Source organism: Hyla sarda, unplaced genomic scaffold, assembly GCF_029499605.1.
Source record: "Hyla sarda isolate aHylSar1 unplaced genomic scaffold, aHylSar1.hap1 scaffold_726, whole genome shotgun sequence".
Classification (NCBI taxonomy): Eukaryota; Metazoa; Chordata; class Amphibia; order Anura; family Hylidae; genus Hyla; species Hyla sarda.
In genome coordinates, this window is record NW_026610747.1 from 22,475 (window position 1) to 38,390 (window position 15,916).

The window sequence follows — 15,916 nt, forward strand, 5'->3', positions numbered from 1 at the left end:
ACATACACCGCTCACTAATCTCCATACACGGCTCAGTAATCTCCATACACCGCTCAGTAATCACCATACACCGCTCATTAATCTCCATACACCGCTCAGGAATCTCCATACATCGCTCAGGAATCTCCATACACCGCCCAGTAATCTCCATACACCGCCCAGTAATCTCCATACACCACTCACTAATCTCCATACACCACTCACTAATCTCCATACACCACTCACTAATCTCCATACACCACTCACTAATCTCCATACACCACTCACTAATCTCCATACACCGCTCACTAATCTACATACACCGCTCACTAATCTCCATACTCCGCTCACTAATCTCCATACACCGCCCAGTAATCTCCATACACCACCCAGTAATCTCCATACACCGCTCACTAATATCCATACACCACTCACTTATCTCCAAACATGGCTCAGTAATATCCATACACCGCTCAGTAATCTCCATACACCGCTCACTAATTTCCATACACCGCCCAGTAATCTCCATACACCGCTCACTAATCTACATACACCGCTCACTAATCTCCATACACGGCTCAGTAATCTCCATACACCGCTCAGTAATCACCATACACCGCTCATTAATCTCCATACACCGCTCAGGAATCTCCATACATCGCTCAGGAATCTCCATACACCGCCCAGTAATCTCCATACACCACTCACTAATCTCCATACACCACTCACTAATCTCCATACACCACTCACTAATCTCCATACACCACTCACTAATCTCCATACACCGCTCACTAATCTCCATACACCGCTCACTAATCTCCATACACCACCCAGTAATCTCCATACACCACCCAGTAATCTCCATGCACCACTCACTAATCTCCATACACCGCTCACTAATCTCCATACACCGCCCAGTAATCGCCATACACCACTCACTAATCTCCATACACCACTCACTAATCTCCATACACCGCTCACTAATCTCCATACACCGCTCACTTATCTCTAAACATGACTCAGTAATCTCCTTACACAGCTCACTAATCTCCATACACCGCTCACTAATCTCCATACACCGCCCAGTAATCGCCATACACCACTCACTAATCTCCATACACCACTCACTAATCTCCATACACCGCTCACTAATCTCCATACACCGCTCAGTAATCTCCATACACCGCTCAGTAATCTCCATACACAGCTCACTAATCTCCATACACCGCCCAGTAATCTCCATACACCGCTCAGTAATCTCCATACACCGTTCACTAATCTCCATACACCGTTCACTAATCTCCATACACCGCTCAGTAATCTCCATACACCGCTCAGTAATCCCCATACACCGCTCAGTAATCTCCATACACCGCTCACTAATATCCATACACCGCTCACTAATATCCATACACCGCTCACTTATCTCCAAACATGGCTCAGTAATATCCATACACCGCTCAGTAATCTCCATACACCGCTCACTAATCTCCATACACTGCCCAGTAATCTCCATACACCGCTCACTAATCTACATACACCGCTCACTAATCTCCATACACGGCTCAGTAATCTCCATACACCGCTCAGTAATCACCATACACCGCTCATTAATCTCCATACACCGCTCAGGAATCTCCATACATCGCTCAGGAATCTCCATACACCGCCCAGTAATCTCCATACACCGCCCAGTAATCTCCATACACCACTCACTAATCTCCATACACCACTCACTAATCTCCATACACCACTCACTAATCTCCATACACCACTCACTAATCTCCATACACCGCTCACTAATCTACATACACCGCTCACTAATCTCCATACTCCGCTCACTAATCTCCATACACCGCCCAGTAATCTCCATACACCACCCAGTAATCTCCATGCACCACTCACTAATCTCCATACACCGCTCACTAATCTCCATACACCGCCCAGTAATCGCCATACACCACTCACTAATCTCCATACACCACTCACTAATCTCCATACACCGCTCACTAATCTCCATACACCGCTCACTAATCTCCATACACCGCTCACTAATCTCCATACACCGCTCACTAATCTCCATACACCGCTCACTAATCTCCATACACCGCTCACTTATCTCCAAACATGGCTCAGTAATCTCCATACACAGCTCACTAATCTCCATACACAGCTCACTAATCTCCATACACAGCTCACTAATCTCCATACACCGCTCAGTAATCACCATACGTCGCTCAGTAATGTCCATACACCGCTCAGTAATCTCCATACACCGCTCAGTAATTTCCATACACCGCTCAGTAATCTCCATACACCGCTCAGTAATCTCCATACACCGCTCAGTAATCTCCATACACCGCTCAGGAATCTCCATACACTGCTCAGTAATCTCCATACACCGCTCACTAATCTCCATACACCGCTCACTAATCTCCATACACTGCCCAGACCATAGCAAGGACACACCGCTCAGTAATCTCCATACACCACTCAGTAATTGCCATACACCGCTCAGTAATCTCCATACACCGCTCAGTAATCTCCATACATCGCTCAGTAATCTCCATACATCGCTCAGTAATCTCCATACACTGCCCAGACCATAGCAAGGACACACCGCTCAGTTATCTCCATACACCGCTCACTAATCTCCATACACCGCTCAGTAATCTCCATACACCGCTCACTAATCTCCATACACCGCTCACTAATCTCCATACACCGCTCAGTAATCTCCATATACCACTCACTAATCTCCATACACCGCTCACTAATCTCCATACACCGCTCACTAATCTCCATACACCGCTCAGTAATCTCCATATACCGCTCACTAATCTCCATACACCGCTCACTAATCTCCATACACCGCTCACTAATCTCCATACACCGCTCAGTAATCTCCATATACCACTCACTAATCACTTCTCGGCCTTTTGGCTAAGATCAAGTGTAGTATCTGTTCTTATCAGTTTTCATGCTGGTGGGGATGGGTGCTGCATGGAGGATGCAGGTGTACCAGGGCTTTCTGGGGCTGGTTCTGAGGAATCAGCTCGACGGCTGCCCCGATGTGACCTGTTCCCTCCAGGTCTCGCCATGAGGCTGAGAGGGTCTAGAGCCGAGGTACTTTTGTGCCTCGGGGAGTGGTGACCCCGAGGTGCCGAAACTCACTGGGAGGATAGACTCACTGAGTTGAAGCACGGGCACCATAATCTCTTCACCTTGTGGCACTCACCTCTTGATTCCCGGCCTTCTGGCTAGGATCAGAGAAATTTTTATAGATCCGGCCGGATGTCCGGGCAGTATATCTGCACACATTCACTTATTTATTTCTTTTTGTCTCACTGTGTCACTTTTTGTGTGTTGTGTGTTCACAGGATTTGTCAGGATGCGGTAGCCCTTCTGGGTGTCCCTCCTGGCGGTCTAGGGGAGGTGTGTGTGGCCATTAGGTTCCGCACCTCCCTGCAAACACCCCGGGTACTCCTGCTTTGGCAGGGTACCTACCGTTATCGGCTCTGCGGGCAGATACCTTGGCTAACGCCAAGGAGGATGCCGGGAGCATTTGTGGTCCCCTAGTAGCTTCGGCGAAAAGGGACATCGAACCTGGAACCTCGCAGGTACCTTTTGGTCCAGAGGCGAAGGGTAAGGATTGTTGGGGGGCCTCTCTCCTATCGGAGAAGGGCTTGCGATAGACCGCATCCTTTGTGCACGTTTTTTTAGTTTAACACGTTTGCACTTTTTCTTGCACTTTGGGTGAATCGAAAGCACGTTCCTCGGCTTTAGATAAAAAAAAAAAAACACCGCTCACTAATCTCCATACACTGCTCAGTAATCTCCATACACCGCTCAGTAATCTCCATACACCGCTCACTAATCTCCATATACCGCTCAGTAATCTCCATACACAGCTCAGTAATCCCCATACACCGCTCACTAATCTCCATACATCGCTCAGTAATCTCCATACACCGCTCAGTAATCCCCATACACCGCTCACTAATCTCCATACATCGCTCAGTAATCTCCATACACCGCTCAGTAACCTGCATACACCGCTCACTAATCTCTATACACCGCTCAGTAATCTCCATACACCGCTCAGTAATCTCCATACACCGCTCAGTAATCTCCATACACCGCTCAGTAATCTCCATACACCGCTCAGTAATCTCCATACACCGCTCAGTAATCTCCATACACCGATCACTAATCTCCATACACCGATCACTAATCTCCATATATCGTTCAGTAATCTCCATACACTGTTCACTAATCTCCATACACCGCTCACTAATCTCCATACACCGCTCAGTAATCTCCATACACCACTCAGTAATCTCCATACATCGCTCCTTAATCTCCATACACTGCTCAGTAATCTCCATACACCACTCAGTAATCTCCATACACTGCCCAGACCATAGCAAGGACACACCGCTCAGTAATCCCCATACACCGCTCAGTAATCTCCATACACCGCTCACTAATCTCCATACACCGCTCAGTAATGTCCATACAGCGCTCAGTAATCTCCACACACCGCTCAGTAATCTCCATACACCGCTCAGTAATCTACATACACCGCTCAGTAATCTCCATACACAGCTCAGTAATCTACATACACCGCTCAGTAATCTACATACACCGCTCAGTAATCTCCATACACTGCCAAGACCATAACTAGGACACACCGCTCAGTAATCTCCATACACCGCTCAGTAATCTCCATACACTGCTCAGTAATCTCCATACACCGCTCAGTAATCTCCATACACCGATCAGTAATCTCCATCTGATCTAACCCACTGTACTGATCTGACCCCATTGTACTGATCTGACCCACTGTACTGATCTGACCCCATTGTACTGATCTGACTCACTGTACTGATCTGACCCCATTGTACTGATCTGACCCACTGTACTGATCTGACCCCACTGTACTGATCTGACCCCACTGTACTGATCTGACCCCCTGTACTGATCTGACCCCTTGTACTGATCTGTCCCATACACAATGCTCTGATGTGTCCTCCAGGCCCCGGTCAGATCACATGGGCTCTTGTTTTCGGAGGGTACAGTGCACGTCACTAAACCTTCTCCAGGCGAGCCATCCCCTGCAAACTATACCCGGCATTTCTTATAGGGACTATGGCGGATGACTTTTCTATTGCTGTGATTGGTTGTTATGGGCAGCAGGGGCAGCTTCTCCGTCACATGGCTGTCATGGCCCCGATTCTTCTCAAACTACAAGGATATTTCTATAAATAATGTATAAATACGAGGCCAGAGCTGATAGGGTTAACACAGAAGAGGACTAATTCCTGGGCAGAAGACACGGATCCCATTCATCCCATACATACGGGGGCCCCATCATCTCCGGCTCAGAGCGGGCGACACAGCGGCAGCAGTCATTAGCGCTCATCATTACACAATTATCTTCTCTAAACAATCTAATTGATACCGAGCAGACATTACCAGACGATGAGAGACACCGGCAGCAGATCACATGACCCCTCATCTGCATCTACCACAGTCACGGGGGGACTATACACAGTACACAGCACTGGGGGGACTATATACAGTACACAGCACTGGGGGGACTATATACAGTACACAGCACTGGGGGGGACTATATACAGTACACAGCACTGGGGGGACTATATACAGTACACAGCACTGGGAGGACTATACACAGTACACAGCACTGGGGGGGACTATATACAGTACACAGCACTGGGGGGACTATATACAGTACACAGCACTGGGGGGGACTATATACAGTACACAGCACTGGGAGGACTATATACAGTACACAGCACTGGGAGGACTATATACAGTACACAGCACTGGGGGGACTATATACAGTACACAGCACTGGGGGGACTATATACAGTACACAGCACTGGGGGGGACTATATACAGTACACAGCACTGGGAGGACTATATACAGTACACAGCACTGGGGGGACTATATACAGTACACGGCACTGGGGGGGACTATATACAGTACACGGCACTGGGGGGGACTATATACAGTACACAGCACTGGGGGGACTATATACAGTACACAGCACTGGGGGGACTATATACAGTACACAGCACTGGGAGGACTATATACAGTACACAGCACTGGGGGGGACTATATACAGTACACAGCACTGGGAGGACTATATACAGTACACAGCACTGGGGGGACTATATACAGTACACGGCACTGGGGGGGACTATATACAGTACACGGCACTGGGGGGACTATATACAGTACACAGCACTGGGAGGACTATATACAGTACACAGCACTGGGAGGACTATATACAGTACACAGCACTGGGAGGACTATATACAGTACACAGCACTGGGGGACTATATACAGTACACAGCACTGGGGGGGACTATATACAGTACACAGCACTGGGAGGACTATATACAGTACACAGCACTGGGAGGACTATATACAGTACAAGGCACAGTGGGGACTACAGTATATACAGTACACAGCACTGGGAGGACTATATACAGTACACAGCACTGGGGGACTATATACAGTACACAGCACTGGGGGGACTATATACAGTACACAGCACTGGGGGACTATATACAGTACACAGCACTGGGAGGACTATACACAGTACACAGCACTGGGGGACTATATACAGTACACAGCACTGGGGGACTATATACAGTACACAGCACTGGGGGGGACTATATACAGTACACAGCACTGGGAGGACTATATACAGTACACAGCACTGGGGGGACTATATACAGTACACAGCACTGGGGGGACTATATACAGTACACAGCACTGGGGGACTATATACAGTACACAGCACTGGGGGACTATATACAGTACACAGCACTGGGAGGACTATATACAGTACACAGCACTGGGAGGACTATATACAGTACACAGCACTGGGAGGACTATATACAGTACACAGCACTGGGGGACTATATACAGTACACAGCACTGGGAGGACTATATACAGTACACAGCACTGGGGGGACTATATACAGTACACAGCACTGGGAGGACTATATACAGTACACAGCACTGGGGGGACTATATACAGTACACAGCACTGGGAGGACTATATACAGTACACAGCACTGGGAGGACTATATACAGTACACAGCACTGGGGGGACTATATACAGTACACAGCACTGGGAGGACTATATACAGTACACAGCACTGGGAGGACTATATACAGTACACAGCACTGGGAGGACTATATACAGTACACAGCACTGGGGGGACTATATACAGTACACAGCACTGGGGGGACTATATACAGTACACAGCACTGGGAGGACTATATACAGTACACAGCACTGGGAGGACTATATACAGTACACAGCACTGGGAGGACTATATACAGTACACAGCACTGGGAGGACTATATACAGTACACAGCACTGGGAGGACTATATACAGTACACAGCACTGGGAGGACTATATACAGTACACAGCACTGGGAGGACTATATACAGTACACAGCACTGGGGGGACTATATACAGTACACAGCACTGGGGGACTATATACAGTACACAGCACTGGGGGACTATATACAGTACACAGCACTGGGGGGACTATATACAGTAGACAGCACTGGGAGGACTATATACAGTACACAGCACTGGGGGGACTATATACAGTACACAGCACTGGGAGGACTATATACAGTACACAGCACTGGGGGGACTATATACAGTACACAGCACTGGGAGGACTATATACAGTACACAGCACTGGGGGGACTATATACAGTACACAGCACTGGGGGGACTATATACAGTACACAGCACTGGGGGGACTATTTACAGTACACAGCACTGGGAGGACTATATACAGTACACAGCACTAGGGGGACTATATACAGTACACAGCACTGGGGGGACTATATACAGTACACAGCACTGGGAGGACTATATACAGTACACAGCACTGGGGGACTATATACAGTACACAGCACTGGAGGGACTATATACAGTACACAGCACTGGGAGGACTATATACAGTACACAGCACTGGGGGGACTATATACAGTACACAGCACTGGGAGGACTATATACAGTACACAGCACTGGGGGGACTATATACAGTACACAGCACTGGGGGGACTATATACAGTACACAGCACTAGGGGGACTATATACAGTACACAGCACTGGGGGGACTATATACAGTACACAGCACTGGGAGGACTATATACAGTACACAGCACTGGGGGACTATATACAGTACACAGCACTGGAGGGACTATATACAGTACACAGCACTGGGAGGACTATATACAGTACACAGCACTGGGGGGACTATATACAGTACACAGCACTGGGGGACTATATACAGTACACAGCACTGGGGGACTATATACAGTACACAGCACTGGGGGGACTATATACAGTACACAGCACTGGGGGGACTATATACAGTACACAGCACTGGGGGACTATATACAGTACACAGCACTGGGAGGACTATATACAGTACACAGCACTGGGAGGACTATATACAGTACACAGCACTGGGAGGACTATATACAGTACACAGCACTGGGAGGACTATATACAGTACACAGCACTGGGGGGACTATATACAGTACACAGCACTGGGGGGACTATATACAGTACACAGCACTGGGAGAACTATATACCGTACACAGCACTGGGGGGACTATATACAGTACACAGCACTGGGAGGACTATATACAGTACACAGCACTGGGAGGACTATATACAGTACACAGCACTGGGAGGACTATATACAGTACACAGCACTGGGAGGACTATATACAGTACACAGCACTGGGAGGACTATATACAGTACACAGCACTGGGGGACTATATACAGTACACAGCACTGGGAGGACTATATACAGTACACAGCACTGGGAGGACTATATACAGTACACAGCACTGGGAGGACTATATACAGTACACAGCACTGGGAGGACTATATACAGTACACAGCACTGGGAGGACTATATACAGTACACAGCACTGGAGGACTATATACAGTACACAGCACTGGGAGGACTATATACAGTACACAGCACTGGGAGGACTATATACAGTACACAACACTGGGAGGACTATATACAGTACACAGCACTGGGAGGACTATATACAGTACACAGCACTGGGGGGGGACTATATACAGTACACAGCACTGGGGGGACTATATACAGTACACAGGACTGGAGGGACTATATACAGTACACAGCACTGGGGGACTATATACAGTACACAGTACTGGGAGGACTATATACAGTACACAGCACTGGGGGGACTATATACAGTACACAGCACTGGGGGGACTATATACAGTACACAGCACTGGGAGGACTATATACAGTACACAGCACTGGGAGGACTATATACAGTACACAGCACTGGGAGGACTATATACAGTACACAGCACTGGGGGGACTATATACAGTACACAGCACTGGAGGACTATATACAGTACACAGCACTGGGAGGACTATATACAGTACACAGTACTGGGAGGACTATATACAGTACACAGCACTGGGGGGACTATATACAGTACACAGCACTGGAGGGACTATATACAGTACACAGCACTGGGAGGACTATATACAGTACACAGCACTGGGAGGACTATATACAGTACACAGCACTGGGAGGACTATATACAGTACACAGCACTGGGGAGACTATATACAGTACACAGCACTGGGGGGACTATATACAGTACACAGCACTGGGGGGACTATATACAGTACACAGCACTGGGGGGACTATATACAGTACACAGCACTGGGGTGACTATATACAGTACACAGCACTGGGGGGGGACTATATACAGTACACAGCACTGGGGGGGACTATATACAGTACACAGCACTGGGAGGACTATATACAGTACACAGCACTAGGGGGACTATATACAGTACACAGCACTGGGGGGACTATATACAGTACACAGCACTGGGAGGACTATATACAGTACACAGCACTGGGAGGACTATATACAGTACACAGCACTGGGAGGACTATATACAGTACACAGCACTGGGGGGGACTATATACAGTACACAGCACTGGGGGGACTACAGTATATACAGTACACGGCACTGGGAGGACTATATACAGTACACAGCACTGGGGGGACTATATACAGTACACAGCACTGGGGGGACAATATACAGTACACAGCACTGGGGGGGACTATATACAGTACACAGCACTGGGGGGACTATATACAGTACACAGGACTGGAGGGACTATATACAGTACACAGCACTGGGGGACTATATACAGTACTGGGAGGACTATATACAGTACACAGCACTGGGAGGACTATATACAGTACACAGCACTGGGAGGACTATATACAGTACACAGCACTGGGAGGACTATATACAGTACACAGCACTGGGAGGACTATATACAGTACACAGCACTGGGAGGACTATATACAGTACACAGCACTGGGGGACTATATACAGTACACAGCACTGGGAGGACTATATACAGTACACAGCACTGGGAGGACTATATACAGTACACAGCACTGGGAGGACTATATACAGTACACAGCACTGGGAGGACTATATACAGTACACAGCACTAGGGGGACTATATACAGTACACAGCACTGGGAGGACTATATACAGTACACAGCACTGGAGGGACTATATACAGTAGACAGCACTGGGGGGACTATATACAGTACACAGCACTGGGGGGACTATATACAGTACACAGCACTGGGGGGACTATATACAGTACACAGCACTGGGGGGACTATATACAGTACACAGCACTGGGGGGACTATATACAGTACACAGCACTGGGGGGACTATATATAGTACACAGCACTGGGGGACTATATACAGTAGACAGCACTGGGAGGACTATATACAGTACACAACACTGGGAGGACTATATACAGTACACAGCACTGGGAGGACTATATACAGTACACAGCACTGGGGGGGGACTATATACAGTACACAGCACTGGGAGGACTATATACAGTACACAGCACTGGGGGGACTATATACAGTACACAGCACTGGAGGGACTATATACAGTACACAGCACTGGGAGGACTATATACAGTACACAGCACTGGGAAGACTATATACAGTACACAGCACTGGGGGGACTATATACAGTACACAGCACTGGGAGGACTATATACAGTACACAGCACTGGGGGAACTATATACAGTACACAGCACTGGGGGACTATATACAGTACACAGCACTGGGGGACTATATACAGTACAAAGCACTGGGGGGACTATATACAGTACACAGCACTGGGAGGACTATATACAGTACACAGCACTGGGGGACTATATACAGTACACAGCACTGGGGGACTATATACAGTACACAGCACTGGGAGGACTATATACAGTACACAGCACTGGGGGACTATATACAGTACACAGCACTGGGGGACTATATACAGTACACAGCACTGGGAGGACTATATACAGTACACAGCACTGGGAGGACTATATACAGTACACAGCACTGGGGGGACTATATACAGTACACAGCACTGGGAGGACTATATACAGTACACAGCACTGGGAGGACTATATACAGTACACAGCACTGGGGGGACTATATACAGTACACAGCACTGGGAGGACTATATACAGTACACAGCACTGGGAGGACTATATACAGTACACAGCACTGGGGGAACTATATACAGTACACAGCACTGGGGGACTATATACAGTACACAGCACTGGGGGACTATATACAGTACACAGCACTGGGGGGACTAAATACAGTACACAGCACTGGGAGACTATATACAGTACACAGCACTGGGGAGACTATATACAGTACACAGCACTGGGAGGACTATATACAGTACACAACACTGGGAGGACTATATACAGTACACAGCACTGGGAGGACTATATACAGTACACAGCATTGGGAGGACTATATACAGTACACAGCACTGGGAGGACTATATACAGTACACAACACTGGGAGGACTATATACAGTACACAACACTGGGAGGACTATATACAGTACACAGCATTGGGGGGACTATATACAGTACACAGCACTGGGAGGACTATATACAGTACACAACACTGGGAGGACTATATACAGTACACAACACTGGGAGGACTATATACAGTACACAGCATTGGGAGGACTATATACAGTACACAGCACTGGGGTGACTATATACAGTACACAGCACTGGGAGGACTATATACAGTACACAACACTGGGAGGACTATATACAGTACACAGCACTGGGAGGACTATATACAGTACACAGCACTGGGAGGACTATATACAGTACACAGCACTGGGAGGTCTATATACAGTACACAGCACTGGGAAGGACTATATACAGTACACAGCACTGGGAGGACTATATACAGTACACAGCACTGGGGGGACTATATACAGTACACAGCACTGGGAGGACTATATACAGTACACAGCACTGGGAGGACTATATACAGTACACAGCACTGGGAGGACTATATACAGTACACAGCACTGGGGAGACTATATACAGTACACATACTGGGGGGACTATATACAGTACACAGCACTGGGGGGACTATATACAGTACACAGCACTGGGGGGACTATTTACAGTACACAGCACTGGGAGGACTATATACAGTACACAGCACTGGGGGGACTATATACAGTACACAGCACTGGGGGGACTATACACAGTACACAGCACTGGGGTGACTATATACAGTACACAGCACTGGGAGGACTATATACAGTACACAGCACTGGGAGGACTATATACAGTACACAGCACTGGGAGGACTATATACAGTACACAGCACTGGGAGGACTATATACAGTACACAACACTGGGGGGACTATATACAGTACACAGCACTGGGGGGACTACAGTATATACAGTACACGGCACTGGGAGGACTATCTACAGTACACAGCACTGGGGGGACTATATACAGTACACAGCACTGGGGGGACTATATACAGTACACAGCACTGGGGGGGACTATATACAGTACACAGCACTGGGGGGACTATATACAGTACACAGGACTGGAGGGACTATATACAGTACACAGCACTGGGGGACTATATACAGTACACAGTACTGGGAGGACTATATACAGTACACAGCACTGGGGGGACTATATACAGTACACAGCACTGGGGGGACTATATACAGTACACAGCACTGGGGGGACTATATACAGTACACAGGACTGGGGGGACTATATACAGTACACAGCACTGGGGTGACTATATACAGTACACAGCACTGGGAGGACTATATACAGTACACAGCACTGGGAGGACTATATACAGTACACAGCACTGGGAGGACTATATACAGTACACAGCACTGGGAGGACTATATACAGTACACAGCACTGGGGGGACTATATACAGTACACAGCACTGGGGGGACTACAGTATATACAGTACACGGCACTGGGAGGACTATATACAGTACACAGCACTGGGGGGACTATATACAGTACAAGGCACAGTGGGGACTACAGTATATACAGTACACAGCACTGGGAGGACTATATACAGTACACAGCACTGGGGGGACTATATACAGTACACAGCACTGGGGGGACTATATACAGTACACAGCACTGGGAGGACTATATACAGTACACTGGACTGGGGGGACTATATACAGTACACAGGACTGGGAGGACTATATACAGTACACAGCACTGGGAGGACTATATACAGTACACAGCACTGGGGGGGACTATATACAGTACACAGCACTGGGAGGACTATATACAGTACACAGCACTGGGATGACTATATACAGTACACAGCACTGGGAGGACTATATATAGTACACAGCACTGGGAGGACTATATACAGTACACAGCACTGGGAGGACTATATACAGTACACAGCACTGGGGGGACTATATACAGTACACAGCACTGGGAGGACTATATACAGTACACAGCACTGGGGGGACTATATACAGTACACAGCACTGGGGGGACTATATACAGTACACAGCACTGGGAGGACTATATACAGTACACAGCACTGGGGGACTATATACAGTACACAGCACTGGGAGGACTATATACAGTACACAGCACTGGGAGGACTATATACAGTACACAGCACTGGGGGGACTATATACAGTACACAGCACTGGGGGACTATATACAGTACACAGCACTGGGGGACTATATACAGTACACAGCACTGGGGGGACTATATACAGTACACAGCACTGGGAGGACTATATACAGTACACAGCACTGGGAGGACTATATACAGTACACAGCACTGGGAGACTATATACAGTACACAGCACTGGGAGACTATATACAGTACACAGCACTGGGAGGACTATATACAGTACACAGCACTGGGAGGACTTTATACAGTACACAGCACTGGGAGGACTATATACAGTACACAGCACTGGGAGGACTATACACAGTACACAGCACTGGGGGACTATACACAGTACACAGAACTGGGAGGACTATATACAGTACACAGCACTAGTGGGACTATATACAGTACACAGCACTAGGGGGACTATATACAGTACACAGCACTGGGAGGACTATATACAGTACACAGCACTGGGAGGACTATACACAGTACACAGCACTGGGAGGACTATATACAGTACACAGCACTGGGGGGACTATATACAGTACACAGCACTGGGGAGACTATATACAGTACACATACTGGGGGGACTATATACAGTACACAGCACTGGGAGGACTATATACAGTACACAGCACTGGGAGGACTATATACAGTACACAGCACTGGGAGGACTATATACAGTACACAGCACTGGAAGGACTATATACAGTACACAGCACTGGGGGGACTATATACAGTACACAGCACTGGAGGACTATATACAGTACACAGCACTGGGAGGACTATATACAGTACACAGCACTGGGAGGACTATATACAGTACACAGCACTGGGAGGACTATATACAGTACACAGCACTGGGAGGACTATATACAGTACACAGCACTGGGAGGACTATATACAGTACACAGCACTGGGGGGACTATATACAGTACACAGCACTGGGAGGACTATATACAGTACACAGCACTGGGAGGACTATATACAGTACACAGCACTGGGGGGACTATATACAGTACACAGGACTGGGGGACAATATACAGTACACAGCACTAGGAGGACTATATACAGTAAACAGCACTGGGGGGACTATATACAGTACACAGCACTGGGAGGACTATATACAGTAAACAGCACTGGGGGGACTATATACAGTACACAGCACTGGGAGGACTATATACAGTACACAGCACTGGGGGGACTATATACAGTACACAGCACTGGGGGACTATATACAGTACACAGCACTTGGAGGACTATATACAGTACACAGCACTGGGAGGACTATATACAGTACACAGCACTGGGAGGACTATATACAGTACACAGCACTGGGGGACTATATACAGTACACAGCACTGGGAGGACTATATACAGTACACAGCACTGGGAGGACTATATACAGTACACAGCACTGGGGGGGGACTATATACAGTACACAGCACTGGGGGGACTATATACAGTACACAGCACTGGGGGACTATATACAGTACACAGCACTGGGGGGGACTATATACAGTACACAGCACTGGGGGGACTATATACAGTAAACAGCACTGGGGGGACTATATACAGTACACAGCACTGGGGGACTATATACAGTACACAGCACTGGGAGGACTATATACAGTACACAGCACTGGGAGGACTATATACAGTACACAGCACTGTGGGGACTATATACAGTACACAGCACTGGGGGGACTATATACAGTACACAACACTGGGGGGACTATATACAGTACACAGCACTGGTGGGACTATATACAGTACACAGCACTGGAGGGACTATA

General features: G+C 47.7%; 1 protein-coding gene and 1 pseudogene across 1 annotated transcript in view; one reads left to right on the forward strand and one right to left on the reverse strand.

Moving 5' to 3' along the window:
• The window catches only part of LOC130344666 (arf-GAP with GTPase, ANK repeat and PH domain-containing protein 3-like), a gene marked incomplete at both ends in the record, with an annotated part of 135,136 nt that overhangs the window by 19,910 nt on the left and 99,310 nt on the right, over nt 1–15,916 (reverse strand). The window lies entirely within an intron of this gene.
• On the forward strand, nt 2,903–3,062 carry LOC130344668 (U2 spliceosomal RNA; annotated as a pseudogene).